At 45.9% G+C, this 16982-nt stretch overlaps 1 protein-coding gene across 1 annotated transcript in view; it reads left to right on the top strand.

Moving 5' to 3' along the window:
• Positions 1-16982, top strand: part of LOC126095648 (uncharacterized) — a 191339-nt gene that overhangs the window by 38293 nt on the left and 136064 nt on the right. The gene's annotated exons all lie outside the window — the stretch shown is intronic.

Here is a 16982-nt window from a genome sequence, read left to right on the forward strand (position 1 = left end):
TTTTTTAATGGAACCCCGTTAGTTTTGTTAGCACATCTGAACATATAAACAAATACGTAATCAGTGCCGTTTGTTGCATTGTAAAACGTTAATTACATCCGGAGATATAGTAACCTAAAGCTGACGCTTGAGTACCACTCCTTCGCTGTTCGTTCGTGTGTATCGGAGAGCACCGAATTACGTAGGGATCCAAAGGGAACGGTGATGGACCTTAGGTATCGAAGAGACTGGAACAGCACATTACGTCCACATGCTAACATCTTTGTATTGGTCTTTTTCACTGACGCACATGTCATTTACCATGAGGGGTGAGGTACACGTACACACGTGGTTTCCGTTTTGAATTACTGAGTGGAATAGAGTGTGTCCCGACATGTCAGGCCAATGTTCTATGTGGTGGCCATCATTTGCTGCACACAATTGCAATCTCTGGCGTAATGAATGTCGTACACGCCGCAGTACATCTGGTGTAATGTCGCCGCAGGCTGCCACAATACGTTGTTTCATATCCTCTGAGGTTGTAGGCACATCACGGTACACGCGGTACATGATGGCCACCACATTGAACATCTATTGGCCTGACATGTCGGGACACGCTCTTTTCCACTCCGTAATTGAAAACGGAAACCACGTGTACCTCACCCCTCATGGTAATGTACATGTGCGTCAGTGAAAAAGACCAATACAAAGATGTTATCACGTGGACGTAATGTGCTGTTCCAGTCTCTTCTGTACCTGAGGTCCATCACCGTTCCCTTTGGATCCCTACGTAATTCGGTGCTCTCCGATACACACGATCGATCAGCGGAGGAGTGGTACTCAAGCGTCAACTTTAGGTTACAATATCTCCTGATGTAATTAACATTTTACAATGCAACAAACGGCACTGATTACGTATTTGTTTATATGTTCAGGTGTGCTAACAAAACTAACGTGGTTCCATTTAAAAAAACGTAGGTTTGTGTTAAAAAACATACTTCCGTGCATTTTTGTATGGTTTGTATTAAACAATTACACAAGCCCCTCTCCTCACGTTCGGTCTGTGGAATCGATTCGTCAGTATTTGATGTGGTTTACGAAATATATCCAGCGGTAACGTTAGGTGACTCATCCTGTAGACTGTTACATTACTACACGGCCCAGTCACATTAATGAGATCACCGTCTGTGTTCGGCGCCAACGTGCTACAACCACTCATAGACGGCAGGTGGCAGCACTAGCTTTGGAGGGTATATAAAGCGTGTACCGGGGGACACGGAAAACATTGCAGTCGTTGTCGTAATCGGGAAACGGGGCGATTTATCTGTAGTCCAAAATGACACGATCATTGGCTTTCGGACCAAGGGTGAAAGCATTTCCGAAACGGCCAAATTTGTGAACTGTTCACGTGCCGCCGTGGTTAAAGTATACCGTGCATGACAAAATGGCGCTATCCAAAACTGGCACCTCGACAACTGTGTTGCACCACTGGCCAGAGATGACAGCAGTGAACAACGGCTGTAGAGAAGTGTAGGGGCGAACCGAAGTGCAACTGTTGAGAATCAGACCGCCGAGATGAACCAAGGGGCTACCCAGAAAGTCTCCTCAACGAGCGTCCAGAGAACGTTGCTGCGTATAGGCTTCCGCAGCATGCGTCTGGTTCGTGCACCCATGCTGGTTGCTGTTTACCGACGACGAAGGCTGGAAATTACACGCCAATACCGCAACTGGACGCCGACTACGTGATGACAGGTAGACTTTCCAGATGAAACACGTTTTATGCTTCATCGGACAATGGCCGTTGGCATATATTGCTTGAAACGTCTGAAAACAAACATCCTGCAACAATCGTCGGAAGGTTTCAGGCCGTAGGAGGCAGCGTTATGGTCCATGGAATGTCTTAGTGGCACTCCCTTGGTGATCTCGTCGTTCTGGAAGGCACACAGGATCAACACAAATATGCATTTACCCTTGGGGATCTATGCAGTTTGTTTTTCCTCGGCGCGATGGTACCTACCAGCAGGACAATGCAACGTGTCACGCAGCTTGCAGTGTGGGTGCGTTACTCGAAGAGCACCGAAATGAGTTTACTGTATTCCCCTGGCCAGCAAACTCCCCAGATTTAAACCCAATCGAGAATATGTGGGACCATCCGATCGGGATGTTCGGGTCATGGATCCTCAACCGAAAAACCTAGCTCAGCTGGTCGCGGCATTGGAGTCAGCGTGTCTCCACATCCCTGTCGGTACCTTCCAGAATACCACTGACTCTCTAACTGCACGTCTCGTAGCAGTCCGCACTGCAAAAGGTGGCTATTCAGGCTTTTGACAGGTCGTCGTATTAATGCGACTCCACAATTTATTATTAACTGTCTATGCATAATACGAGGTGCGACAATAAAGTAATGAGACTGATATGGAAAAAGAAATGTTCCTTACTGTTTTAGTCAAGTTTAGTGTTGTCTCCTTCAAAGTAGGTCCCTTCTGATTGCACACACTTTTTCCAGCGCTTCTACCATTGATGGTAACATTTCTGGAACTCATCTTCTGTAATATCCTCCAAGCTCCGTGTCACAGCTTTTTCGGACATTTTGTGTTGTTTGAAAATGGTTTCCCTTTACCGTAGTTTTGACTCTTGGAAGTAGAAAAAAGTCGCACGGAGCGATATATGGTGAATAAGGTGGCTGTGGTAGTACTGAAATTTGTTTTGTGGTTAAAAATTGCTGTACTGACAGAGCAGTATGGTATGGCACATTATCGTGATGCAGAACCCAATTATCAGCAAAATTGGCATGGACAAGAAGAACTCTTTTACGAAGTCTTTCCAAAATTTCTTCCTAGTCATATTGGTTAACAGTTTGTCCAGGACGCACCCACTCTTTATGAAAAATTCCCTTGGAATCAAAGAAGCACACAAGCATGCATTTCACTTTTGACTTTGACGTGCGAGCTTTTTCGTTCTGCCTTCACTAAACATTTTATGCCAACGAAAAACTTGAGCTCTTGACCTAACCACCTCTGCAAAAGCCTTCTAAAGCTTACCGTAAGTTGTCATCGCGTTTTCACCAAATTTAACTCAAAAAGAAATGGCATACCATTGTGCAATATTATGCAGTTCCATTTCCGTGATGAGAGACACATAGAACTGTTAACTTATTACAGCACAACTCATGACTGAGCAGTTGTGTCGATGTGCCACTTGGACTAGAAGCAGCTTGTAGACCAAGGTCAAAGATATTGTGCCTAAGCAAGCCTGCAGGGTTGCCACATCTTGCAAAGAAAATCAGTCTCATTACTTTATTGTCGCACCTTGTATTTATGTCCAGTCAACATCAGAGGCATTTGTGTGCGCCCTATTATAACGTTTTTAGTGTGATGTTGTCAGGACATAAATGTTACACATAGACCGTTAATACACACATCAAAAAAACGTTTTGCATCAACCCAGTTCATAGTACTCCTGAAGGTAGACTTTGACTGCAGATATTGTATCACAGACACAGTCCCTTTGACTGTTCAGAGATGTAACTAAACCCGCCCAAAGATAATAAACAACCATGCATGAGCAGCGCCTATTAGACGGAGGGGGTCCGACAGCCAGTCAGTTCCAGTCATTCCACCAGGAAGGAAGTACATGGCTCGTGTTGTCTGTAGTTCAACCATGCGTAGACGGTCAATACCGCGGTTCGATAGCGTCCGCATTGTTACTTTGTGCCAGGAAGGGCTCACAACAAGGGAAGTGTCCAGGCGTCTCGGAGTGAACCAAAGCAATGTTGTTCAGACATGGAAGAGATACAGAGAGACAGGAACTGTCGATGACATGCCTCGCTCAGCCCCCCCTAGGGTTACTACTACAGTGGATGACCGCTACCTATGGATTATAGCTCGGAGGAAACCTGACAGCAACGCCACCATGTTGAATAATGCTTTTCGTGCAGCCACAGAACATTGTGTAACGACTCAAATTGTGCGCAATAGGCTGTATGATGCACGAGGTCAATCTTTGCAACTATGACACCATGGGGCACAGTACAGATGGACCCAACAACATGCCGAATGGACCGTTTAGGATTGGCATCACATTCTCTTCACCGATGAGTGTTGCATATTCCTTTAACCAGACAATCGTCAGAGACGTATTTGAGGCAACCCGGCCAGACTGAATGCCTTAGACATACTGTCCAGTGAGTGCAGCAGTTCCCTGCTGTTTAGTGGTGGCATTATGTGGGGCCGACGTACGCCGCTGGTGGTCATGGAAGGCGCCGTAACGGCTGTTCGATACGTGAATGCCATCCTCCGACCGATAGTGCAACCATATCAGCAGCATATTGGCGAGGCATTCGTCTTCATGGACGACAATGCGCGCCGACATCTTGCACATCTTGTGAATGACTTTCTTCAGGATAATGACATTGCTGGACTGGAGTGGTCAGCATGTTCTCCAGACAAGAACCCTATCGAACATGTCTGGGATGGATTGAAAAGGGCTGTTTATGGATGACGTGATCTACCAACCACTCTGAGGGATCTACGCTGAATCGCCATTGAGGAGTGGGACAATCTGGACCAACAATGCCTTGATGAACTTGTGTATGGTACGCCACAACGAATACAGGCATGCATCAATACAAGAGGACATGCTACTGGGTATTAGAGGTACCGGTGTGTACACCAATCTGGACCACCACCTCTGAAGGTCTCGCTGTATGGTGGTACAACACGCAATGTGTGGTTTTCATGAGCAATAAAAACGGTGGAAATGATGTTTATGTTGATCTCTATTCCAATTTTCTGAACAGGTTCCGGAACTCTCGGAACCGAGATGATGCAAAACTTTTTTTGATGTGTGTACTTTACCAACAGTTCACGATCTTTCTTCTCAGCAGCCAATGTTTTCGCTCCTTACACCAAGCGAGGCGTCGTTTGCCTGATGTGTGGCTTACGAGCAGCTACTCAACCACGAAATGCAAGTTTTCTCACCTCCCACGTAAATCTCATAGTACAAGTAGTGGATCCCGATGCAGTTTGGAATTTCTGTGTGATGGTCTGGATAGATGTCTGTCTATTACACATTACGACCCTCTTCAACTGCCAGTGGTCTCTGTCAGTCAACAAACAAGGTCGGTCTGCATGCTTTTGTGCTGTACGTGTCACTCACGTTTCCACTTCACTTTCACATCGGAAACAGTGGACCTAGGGATGTTTAGGAGTGTGCAAATCTCGCGTACAGACGTATGCCACAAGTGGCATCCAATCACCTGACCACGTTCGAAGTCTGTGAGCTCCACAGAGCGTCCCATTCTGCTCTCTCACGATATCTAATAACTACTGAACTCGCTGATATGGAGTACCTGGCAGTAGATGGCAGCACAATGCACGTAATATTAAAGAAGTATGTTTTGGGGGGGGGGGGTGTCCTGATGCTTTTGATCACATATTGTATGCCAGTATAACGAGCAATACTCAACAATCGGCCAATGATTTGTTTTGCAAGCCAGTTCTTTTATTATTGAACTAAATTTCCTTGGTCTGCTTCCCATGGACCTCGGTTCGCTGTTTATTTTTCCTATAACGAGTTTTAGGTTGCTCCCGATGGGTACCCACGCGGTAGACAATCTGATCAATAGTGTCTGGACACCTGTTGGTGGACATTAATGTGGTGGGTGTCCACCGTTCGCCTTTATGGCTGCTTGAACTCACTGGCGACACTTTCAATGAGGTGTCCGAATGTCTGTGGACAAATGGTAGCCCATTATTCTTCAAGAGCCGACACTGGAGAAGATATTGTTGCGAACGCTGGGGTCTGGAACGAAGTCGACATTGTAACTCATCTCAAAGGTGTTCCACTGGGCTCTTGTTGGGACTCTGGGCAGGCCTGCCCATTTCAGAAATATTATTGTCCGCAAACCATTGCCTCACAGATACTGCTTTATGACAGAGTGCATTATCATGCTGATACCGACAGTCATCGTCTCTGAACTGCTCCTCTACTACATACACTACACAATACCGCATTTAGCGTTTTCTTAAGCACAGTAATGGGACTACATCCTAAATACAAAAAACACCCCTATACCGCAAAACCTGGTCATTCGTACTTCATTATTGGCACTATACATGATGGCAGGTAATGTTCTCCAGGCATACACCAAACCCAAACCTTTCCATCGTATTGCTGCAGGGTATAGCGTGATTCATCACTACAAATCACTCGAATCCAGTCATCCACAGTCCAGTGCCGTCCCTCTCCACACCACCTCAAGCGTCACTTAGCATTGGCAACAGAAATCTGTGGTGTATGAGGAACTACTCGACCATTGGGACCCATTCTTTTTAATTCCCTAAGCGCTGTCACTGTGCTAGCTGGACTACTGGTAGCAGTTTAGATCTTGCGAGTGATTAACTCCGACGATTTATTTATTTATTTATTTTTACAACCACTCTCTGCAATGCTCGACGGTCCCTGTGTCATTACATGAGGACTGACTGCTGTGGTTGTTCCTGCGAGTTTCCGCTCCACAGTCATATCACCAACAGTCTAATTGGCCAACTTTAGAAGGATCGAAATGCCCCTAATGGGATTGTTACTCAGATGACGTAGAATGACTACTCCACGTTTGAAGTCACTGAGCTCTCTTGTCTGATCTATTGCACTGTTACTGTGTCTCTGCTGACAATACGATATGCCCTCTCTCCTTTTACGCTGGTGGGTCGGCGTCTCTGGCAATTCTGCATGAAGTAAGGGTGTCTGGATACTTTTGATCAGATTATTCACTTTACGCTTTATACTGTTTCCTGCGACGCATCGCAAGTGGTGTACTCGGACAGTAATGGCCCTTTGGTCTATTTATGCGCAATATGTTACACTTTCTTCCGTTGGAGATCAACTGCTAATCGCTGCAGCAAACTCTGATCCTCTATAGCTCCCACATTTTAGTTTCCTGGTGTTCCAACTTTACTACATTACTTCACAACAAAGTTAATTTTTTTTGAAAGGTTCGTAAGTTTTGCTCATGCACTCCACACACTCCTTGGATTTAAACATAAACACGTTCTCTTCATTAACAATGAATGCTGTGTTTTGTCTGCTATCAAGTCTTGGATCCGATTATGAAGCTGGTGCTGCATAGTGTCAGTTCGGATCTTGTTGATTAAGTGACGTGCGTAACTGTATCAAATGCCATCTGGAAGTGAAGGACCAAGGCATAAACCAGAGCACCATTGTCTATGGCGCTTTGAATATTATGGTGGATCATATGGAATATGTTCTGTGACACGAAAGTAAGGCTTATTAATTAACAGAATCTAATATGGTGCCTTAGACGACGTGTCTTCCTCAGAGACGAAGGGATCGACAAGAGTTCCCTACAGTAGTGCGATAGGACCGATATTGGTCTCTGTATTGACTGTCTGAAAGAAAATGTGAAGTACTTAGAAAGGCATGAGGAAACAAAATGAAACTTCGAAGGTTGAGAGGGTAGTTGATGCTATTTCACTGATTAGAAAATCGAGACAAATTTACAAAGAATTTGGTAGCAGGAGCCCTCTTATCTTTAAGACGTTGCATCTGTCTGGCCCGGATACAACCACTGATTTGGTTCAGAAAGGGGCCATAAAGCTGATGTATCTTCTCCCGAGGCAAGCTGGCCCACAGCTGTTGTAACTGGCCCTTCGTATCCTAGAAACAGTCAGTGGAACAAGGTTAACGTCCAAGCTGGCACAACACATGATCCGTCGGGAAAACATCTGGAGATCTTGCTGGCCATGGGAGTACGTCGACATCACGCAGACAGTTCATAGACACTCTTGCTACACTACTGGCCATTAGTATTGCTACACCACGAAGTTGACGTGCTACAGACGCGAAATTTAACCGACAGGAAGAAGATGCTGTGATATGCAAATGATTAGCTTTTCAGAGCATACACACAAGGTTGGCGCCGGTGGCGAAACCTGCAACTTGCTGACATGAGGAAACTTTCCAACCGATTTCTCAAACACAAACAGCAGTTGAACGGCGTTGCCTGGTGAAACGTTGTTGTGATGCCTCGTGTAAGGAGGAGAAATGCGCACCATCACGTTTCTGACTTTGATAAAGGTCGTATTGTAGCCTATCGCGATTGTGGTTTATCGTATCGCGACATTGCTGCTCGCGTTGGTCGAGATCCAATGACTGTTAGCAGAATATGGAATCGGTGGGTTCAGGAGGGTAATACGGAACGCCGTGCTGGATCCCAACGGCTTCGTATCACTAGCAGTCGAGATGGCAGGCATCTTATCCGCATGGCTGTAACAGATAGTGCAGCCTTGTCTCGTTCCCTGAGTCAACAGATGGGGACGTTTGCAAGACAAAAACCATCTGCACGAACAGTTCGACGACGTTTGCAGCAGCATGGATTATCAGCTCGGAGACCGTGACTGCGGTTATCCTTGACGCTGCATCACAGACAGGAGCGCCTGCGTTGGTGTACTCAACAATGAACCTGGGTGCACGAATGGCAAAACGTCATTTTTTCGGATGAATCCAGGTTCTCTTTACAGCATCATGATGGTCGCATCCGAGTTTGGCGACATCACGGTGAACGCACATTGGAAGCATTTATTCGTTATCGCCGTACTCGCTTATCACCCGGCGTGATGGTATGAGGTGCCATTGGTTACACGTCTCGGTCACCTCTTGTTAGCATTGACGGCATTTTGAACAGTGGACGTTACATTTCAGATGTGTTACGACCCATGGCTCTACCCTTCATTCGATCCCTGTGAAACCCTATATTTCAGCAGGATAATGCACGACCGCATATTGCTGGTCCTGTACGGGCCTTTCTGGATACAGAAAATGTTCGACTGCTGCCCTGGCCAGCACATTCTCCAGATCTCAGTCGCTGAATACAGTGCAACTCAATTCATCATTAGGCCATGCTTTCCAGACACGTCACAACTCTACACACAGCCGTTTCTGTTGTGATGTTGACATCAGGCTATGCGTTAGATCTCAAGTCCCTGTTCTGTCTCCTGTTAGTCTTCGACGAATCGTGCAGGACAACACAGAATGTTGGAATGAGTCTAGTACTTGTACTTGGATGGCAGACACAGTTGGAAAGGTATTACAATGTGCTTGTTTGCACAATATGCAACCCTCCTTTGTGGTGGTTTGACATGGTAGACCGGAAGACGAGTATGCCTGCCCTCACATCCCCATGCTGTCCAACATCAGACCACTGTCACATCAGAATGTTGCACAAATCTGGATACCACAGGATTCGCCAGAAGGAGACTCACAATGAAGACCCTCTCAAACACTGTCTCACACGAGTACATGCCATTTGTGTGTCCTTCACAGTAATCGTTCTAATCTGATTTTTTTTCTTTATTGTGATTTCATTCCCCTGCCCCTTATGGGCAGGGGAGGGCTGTCAGCGGCACAATCCGCCGCCCTTCAGCCGAGTGACATGACAACTAATACAAGAATAAAATGTTACATATAATGCGATAAAAAAGGGGGACATAAAACATTGTAAGGGGAGATAATGGAGGTAAAAATACACTGACATGGAGACGTTCTTGGGGCGGAAATTAAATAGTCGACATTAAGTTAAAAAACACAGTTCGTAGAACACAAAAAAGGCACTGAAATCACATGCACAGGTTAAAAGTTGTCCGCAGTATTAAAAACACTCCAGAATGACACACTTTAAACCCACTTGGAACACACACGATGAAGAATAAAATTGCAGGGTGGGACCTGACGAGGGAGAGGCCTGAGAGGATGGAAAATGAGGGGAGAGCAAGGTGCAGCAGGGGAGGGGGCGGGATGAAAAGAGTAGGGGCGTCAGCAGGTGCACCAAGAGGCAGGAGACAGCTGGGGCAGGAGAGGAAGAGGGAAGACAAGGCAGGAGGGAGTACAGAGACACTGAAGGGGAGCACAAGAGAGGGTGGAGGAGGAGGAAGGGAAAGCCGCTCAGGAGAAGGGAGGGGGAGGAGAGGGAGCCCTGAGGAGGAGGCAGGAGGAAGATGGGGTTAGAGTTGGTAGGAAGGATAGATGTCAGGGCGAAGCTCATCATCCGGGAGGGGTAGATGGTGGAAGTTGTGTTGGGAAAGGAGGCGGAGGGTGTGGAGATGGAGAGAGGGTGGGATACAACGGTAAAGGCGCGGCAACGGGCTGGGGGTGGAGAGGAAGGGAGACACCAGTGGGTGAGGGGGATCAAGGCGGCGGACAATATATAGTGTGCGGATGTGTTCAAGGAAAAGGAGAAGGTGGGGGAAGGAGATGAGGTCGTAGAAGATGCGTGTGGGGGACGGAAGGTGGGTGTGCAAGGCGAGGCGGAGTGCATGGCGTTTCTAATCTGACGTTGTTCGCGCCCTTTATATACCCTACTAAGCCTGGTGACAACACTAAACACTAACAACACTAATGCACTCTGGTGGCCGTTGGTGCGTACTTACATGAAGTTACATTGACATCCGACCATGCATTCTGTGTGCTCCGCGGTCTTTTTGGTAGCATGTGACAGATACGGTATGCAGCAATCTGAGACTATTTGCCGATGATACTGTAGCAAACGGAAGAGCGTCGTCTTTAAGAGATTGCAGGGGGATACAGATGACTTGTACCGAATTTCTATTTGGTTTGATGAATGATAGCTTGCTCTAAATATGGAAAGATATAAATTAATGCATATGAGTAGGAAAAATAATCCTATAATGTTCGAAAAAGTATTAGTGGTGTGCTGCCTGACATTATCAGGTCGATTAAATATCTAGAGTTAACGTTGCAAAGAGACCTGAAACGGAACGAACACGTAATATTGCTTGTAGGGAAACCGGATTAGCAACTTTGTTTTATTGCGAGAATTTTGTTAAAGTATACCTCACCTTTAAAGCAGACCGCATACACGACACTTGTGTGACCCATCCTCGAGTACTGCTCGAGTGTTTATCTCCGCCAGGTCGGAATAAAGAAAGCTGTCGAAGCAATTCACAGGCGTTCTGCCACACTGTTGCCGGGAGCATTGCGAAAGTACTATGTGAACTCAAATGAGAATCGCTGGAGGGAAAAGGACTTATTTTCGTGAAGCACTGTTAAGAAGGTTTAGAGAACCGGAATTAGCGGCAGACTGTAGAACGATGCTACTGCCATCAACATACACCTCGCGCAAGGACCAAATGGTTCAAATGGCTCTGAGCACTATGGGACTTAACATCTATGGTCATCAGTCCCCTAGAACTTAGAACTACTTAAACCTAACTAATCTAAGGACATCACACAACACCCAGTCATCACGAGGCAGGGAAAATCCCTGACCCCTCCGGGAATCGAACCCGGGAACCCGGGCGTGGGAAGCGAGAACGCTACCGCACGACCACGAGCTGTGGACACGCAACGACCGCGAATACAAATTCTACACTGCGGAGCGCCATTAAAGGATCACGTTTTCGAAATCCCGTAACTGTCTCCCATAAGTTAGAATTTTGAGTCAAAACTGCTTCCAACTTTCCTCTGTAATTGTGCAAATGGGTGGCGCTCTGCAACGTCACCCTCGGGCTCAGCGACACTTCAAACGCAAAGAGTCGACAAATGCGAAAAAAGACCACAGTTCATGTTGAAATTACAATGAAATCCATACCATTAGTTGCTTACATGTGTTGATAAATATCAACAGGAACTGTTGAAAATGTGTGCCCCGACCGGGACTCGAACCCGGGATCTCCTGCTTACATGGCAGACGCTCTACCCGACCTTTTTTTAAAAATATTTTGTTCGTTATGGCTCGTTGCGTCTGTTCGGGGCGGATATCACATGACATACATTCAAATTCATCGTTGATCCTTTCACTCAGTTTTTTATTGCAGAGGGCAGCTAAGTCTCTGACCGAACACGCTGAGCTACCATGCCGGCTCTATCTGAGTGAGCCATTGAGGACACAGAGGATAGTGCGACTGCAAGGACTTATTTCTGGCACGCTCCCTGTGATACCCACATTTGCAACTTACTGTCCACACACTACATTTGTAGTGCCCCTGCCCACCATACTCATTACGTGCAGCAGACAGTCTACCGATTCCCGTAAGAGTTTGAGCAATGTGAGTGCATCCGCACTGTAGAAGATCATTGGCCGGTAAGCTTTATCTATATGAAAATGGTATCTGTGCTTTCGCACATGTCCGAAAGAACAGATACCATCTTCATATATTCATACTGTTCATGTTAGCTGTAAGGTGGGTTAATGATACCACGTTGGCATCAAATTTCACTACAATTCTGACCGATGCCAACGTGGACGTGTCAAACGATGACAATGACAGCCCTTTTACCCACATTTCACCCCTTCCTTTGACGTCTTTGCGATGGAGGTCAGAATCGCGACACCCAACGTCGAAACAATGCGTTTTTTTTTATGGGTCGCCGACGAAAACATTTCAAACACACCGCACAGAATCGACACGAAAAGGCCTCAGGAGATGGCAGAAAGGACGTCAATGAAACCACCCTTTCCTTTGGCACGTTGATTCCCACACATTTCGCGGTCGAAAACGACAGCTCGCTGTACGATAAGCAACAGGAGGAAGTTCTTCGACAACCTTTGACACTGCTGACAGCCTCGGACGTTTCAAACCCTCTCTAAGAACATTGTGGGGCTGCATCCCCAAGAACGTGATGGCACCCCTTTGGAGTGTAGTGCGACCGCAGTTTTTGCTCTCGTGTACAGGTTGAAAGCATAGTGGGCCATTCAAAACGATTCGACATAATTTCAACGTGATCCGAAACGTTAAAACAGGGCTTAACAACTGGCCGGTTTTGAGCGCGAGTACTCGCGTCTGCTCAGGCACGTGCTCGCGAGCAGGTGCAAGGTCGCGGAGTGGGGAGGGAGGGGAGGGAGGGGAGGGAGGGGAGGGAGGGGAGGGAGGGGAAATGCGCGCGCACGTTTGAATGTGATCTCGAGTTCTTAGCAGATTTAACTAGCCATCTGAATGCTTTGAACATTTTACTACAAGGTAAAGATCTGCTAATTACTCATTTCATAGATCGAATACGAGCTTTTAAAATGAAATTGACACTTTGGGTGAGTCAGCTGGAAACAGGAAACCTAGCTCATTTTCCTAAATTATCATCCATGCAAGATGTTCACAAAGACTTTGAACGTTATTCACATAGTTTAGTTGATCAGCGCTTTCAAGATCTGACAGCACTAGACAGTGATTTTGATCTGTTCTCTCCATATTCAGCGAATATTTAAGAGATTCGTCCTGAGCTGCAGCAAGAAATTATTGACCTGCAGTGTGACAGAGAATATAGAGACAAATTTAAGAACAAGAAAAACATTTTGGAATTCTACAGACACTTCCCTCAGGATAGATTTCCTCGTTTGCACAAACTGGCGGCTACAATAATATCAGTGTTCGGTTCCACGTATGTTTGTGAACAATTCTTCTCTGCAATGAAATGTAACAAGACGCGCCTGAGAAACGCATTGTCTGATCGAAATTTAAACTGCACGCTGCGCCTAAAATGCACAAGAACAATTACTCCGAACATAGACGCAATTGTAAAGGGCAAAAAGTACAAGATAACCGAGAATCCCACACTTCAGTGACACCTTTTATTGTGTAACAGTTCACAAATTAATGCGAATATAGAGGCATACACTAAGCTAATAAAATTATGTGGCACGTGTACATTCTCCTTTATTTGTTTCATTTGTCGCAGTAATAATTCGTGAGTGATATCCCTGCAGGTGGCCGCGGATTTACATTGACTGGCGGCAGCTGTTGTGTGCCCCACGTGACTTTTCCCACTCTCCGCTCTGGTCCGGTAGTGGGGGTAGCGTGCTCGCGCTGCTCCGTGCTCGCGCCTTGCTGCTCACAGCTTGCTCCGCGAGCACGTATGTTGTGAAGCCCTGCGTTAAAAGGTACTTACGTTTTCCAACCCTTACCCGACGGGAGGCCCTAGCCACACGACATTTGATTTCATTGTGTTCCACCATGCTGCGACGTGATCACACGGGAGTGCAACATTAACGTGTACGTGAGTGGAACGGCAAAGGGGACCTCTGAGATCCCCATGTTTGGCATCACTGTCGGTGCCACCCATGCAACTTCGTTGAGCACGTTAAAAATGTGCCTACCAGGAACTTCGACACCATTGCAGTTTGGCTGTTGCTCTAGCTACTGAAGGTAGGCAAATCACACTAAAGGCGTGTTGAATGAGTTGCCTACCCCCAGGCGATAGAGCAGCTGCCAGGCTGATGTCGAAGTTCCTGCCAGGTACATTTGTACACGGATCACGTTTCTCTATTAAACGTTTGGAGGGGCATACAATATATAGTATTTAAATAGACGCAGTCCATAAATACGAGGGCGGTTCAGAAAGTAACCTCCGATCGGTCACAATGCGGGTTGTGGGGGGAGTAGCGACGCCATCTGTGCGTTCACGCACTCAACAGGTCAGTCGGCATCAAGCCGTGGTCGAGTGAACGTCGTACCTGCGCTAGTTTAGTTTTTGTGGCAGTTTGAAATGTGTGCTGCAATAGAAAACCCCGCCAAATGTGAAGTGCGTGCTGTCATAAGGTTTTTTACAGCCAAAGGATATTCTGCAGCAGCTATTCATCGTGAGCTTTGTGCCGTGTACGGACCAAGAGTTATGAGTGAAGGAGATGTCCGTGAATGGGTACGTTTATTTAAAAGTGGACGAGAAAACGTTCATGATGAAGAGAGGAGTCGTAGACCATCATTGGTGACTGACGAACTCGTTCAGACAGTTGATGCAAAAGTTCGTGAAAATCGACGTTTCTCAATGTCGGAGTTGTCTACTGGTTTTCCACAGATTTCTAAGACTCTCTTGTACGAGATAGTGACAGCAAGATTGGGTTACCGTAAGTTCTGTGCACGATGGGTGCCCAAAATTCTTACCGACCACCACAAAACTCAAAGAACGGCCTCTGCATTAGACTTTCTGTCACGTTATGAGGACGAAGGAGAACCATTGTTAAACAGAATCGTGACCGGTGACGAAACCTGGATTAAGTACGTGAACCCTGAGACAAAAGAACAATCAAAGATGTGGGCACATTCAAATTCGCCTACCAAACCAAGAAAAGCCTCGCAAGGTTTTTCTGCCAGAAAACTGATGGCAACGGTGTTTTGGGATGCCAAAGGGGTGTTGTTGGTTGAATTCATGGAACGTGGTACGACCATTAATCAAGACGTGTACTGTGAAACAATAAAAAAGTTACGACGGGCTATACAGAACAAACGCCTTGGTACGCTGACTTCCGGTGTCGTTTTTTTGCACGATAACGCCCGTCCTCACTCTGCTCGCAGAACAACGGCCCTTCTTGAGTCCTTCAAGTGGGACGTTATCAACCATCCACCTTACAGCCCAGACCTGGCGCCAAGTGATTATCACCTCTTCATGCATTTGAAGAAATGGCTCGGGTCACAGCGGTTTGATGACGACGAAGAGCTCAAAGATGCGGTCACAGGCTGGCTCCAGGCACAAGCAGGTGATTTTTATGCAGAAGGAATTTCAAAGCTTGTGAAGAGATACGATATGTGCCTCAATCGCTATGGAGACTATGTAGAAAAATAGTGCAAATTTGTAGTTGTAAGATGTATATATTAAAATATTTTTATTTAACTTGGTGTATTTTTTTAAATCAACCGGAGGTTACTTTCTGAACGGCCCTCGTATGTTTGTAATATACAAACAGGAAATTTGTCACCAAACTTCCCGAAAAGTATTTAACCGATTAACTTCATAGTTTTAGACGACACTCTAATAAACATTAAGACAAACAAAGGCTACATATTTTTTAAACAATAATGTACAAGTTTCCTTTTAAAACCAGCTGTGAGAAAGAAAATGAAGAAAATGCTGTGATATGCTCTGCTATGAAAATGTGCGGTTTAGTTTCCTTTGCTGCACTCAGGTTTAACTACGGTAACACGGCATTTAAACCATTAGACAAATTGTACCCCCCATATATATTATTTCTCATTTTATATATTTTAAGCGAAAATTGAACACACAACACTGTACTGTTTTCTTTTCTTCCTCGTAGGTAGTTATCACAAAAAAACAGGAAAAGTTACATTTATGGATTATCGCTTGTGATTATAATAAAACCACGGAATCTGAATTTGCATCAACAGTAAAGAAGGCTCAAGGTTAGAGAGTTGGGGGGGGGGGGGGGGGGGGAGCAGAACGACAGAGAAAGGTGGAAGGACATGGACATAGTAGGAGGAGGAGGTAGACAGAGAGAGGGAGAAGGAAGAGACGGCGAGAGAAGGGGAGGGAAGTGATGAGTAGAGAGAGGGGGGAGGAGTAGGAGATGGACAAAGAGAGGGAGGAGCATATGGACAGCGAAAGAGGGCGGAAGGAGATTAGGATGTATTCCATACATAATTAGCAATTGCGAAGCATTGCCGCGTTCGGTAGTGTACTATAAAACAGAACTCCATATTATAGAGCTGGTGAACATTTCCTTTGGACAAAAGCCCATTGTAATCGAGTAGATATTAAGCTAGAGTAACAGATAAACAGCAGCTATAGCGTACAGCTGAGGAGGCAGCACCTTTTTTCCCGAAATACCTTTCTTTCTAATATACTCGATTAAATATAACAGGGACAAGCATGAAAAACATTAAGCAGTATCGTGGTAGTTTATTGTCAGTTCTGTATACAGATGAAGTTCCTATTATTTACTTGCCTTTTATTACTGAATACCGTGACTCGTCCTACATCCCTGCGAGCTCCCTTTTTTTAATGGGAGCCATAGAACCTGACGATGGGTGATTGATTGAAGAGAGTATGCCGACCGGAGTGGCCGAGCGGTTCTAGGCGCTTCAGTCTGGAACCGCGCGACAGCGACGGTCGCAGGTTCGAATCCTGCCTCGGGCATGGATGTGTGTGATGTCCTTAGGTTAGTTAGGTTTAAGTAGTTCTAAGTTCTAGGGGACTGATGACCTCAGGTGTTAAGTCCCATAGCGCTCAGAGCCATTTGA

The sequence above is a fragment of the Schistocerca cancellata genome, chromosome 8, assembly GCF_023864275.1.
Source record: "Schistocerca cancellata isolate TAMUIC-IGC-003103 chromosome 8, iqSchCanc2.1, whole genome shotgun sequence".
Lineage (NCBI taxonomy): Eukaryota > Metazoa > Arthropoda > Insecta > Orthoptera > Acrididae > Schistocerca > Schistocerca cancellata.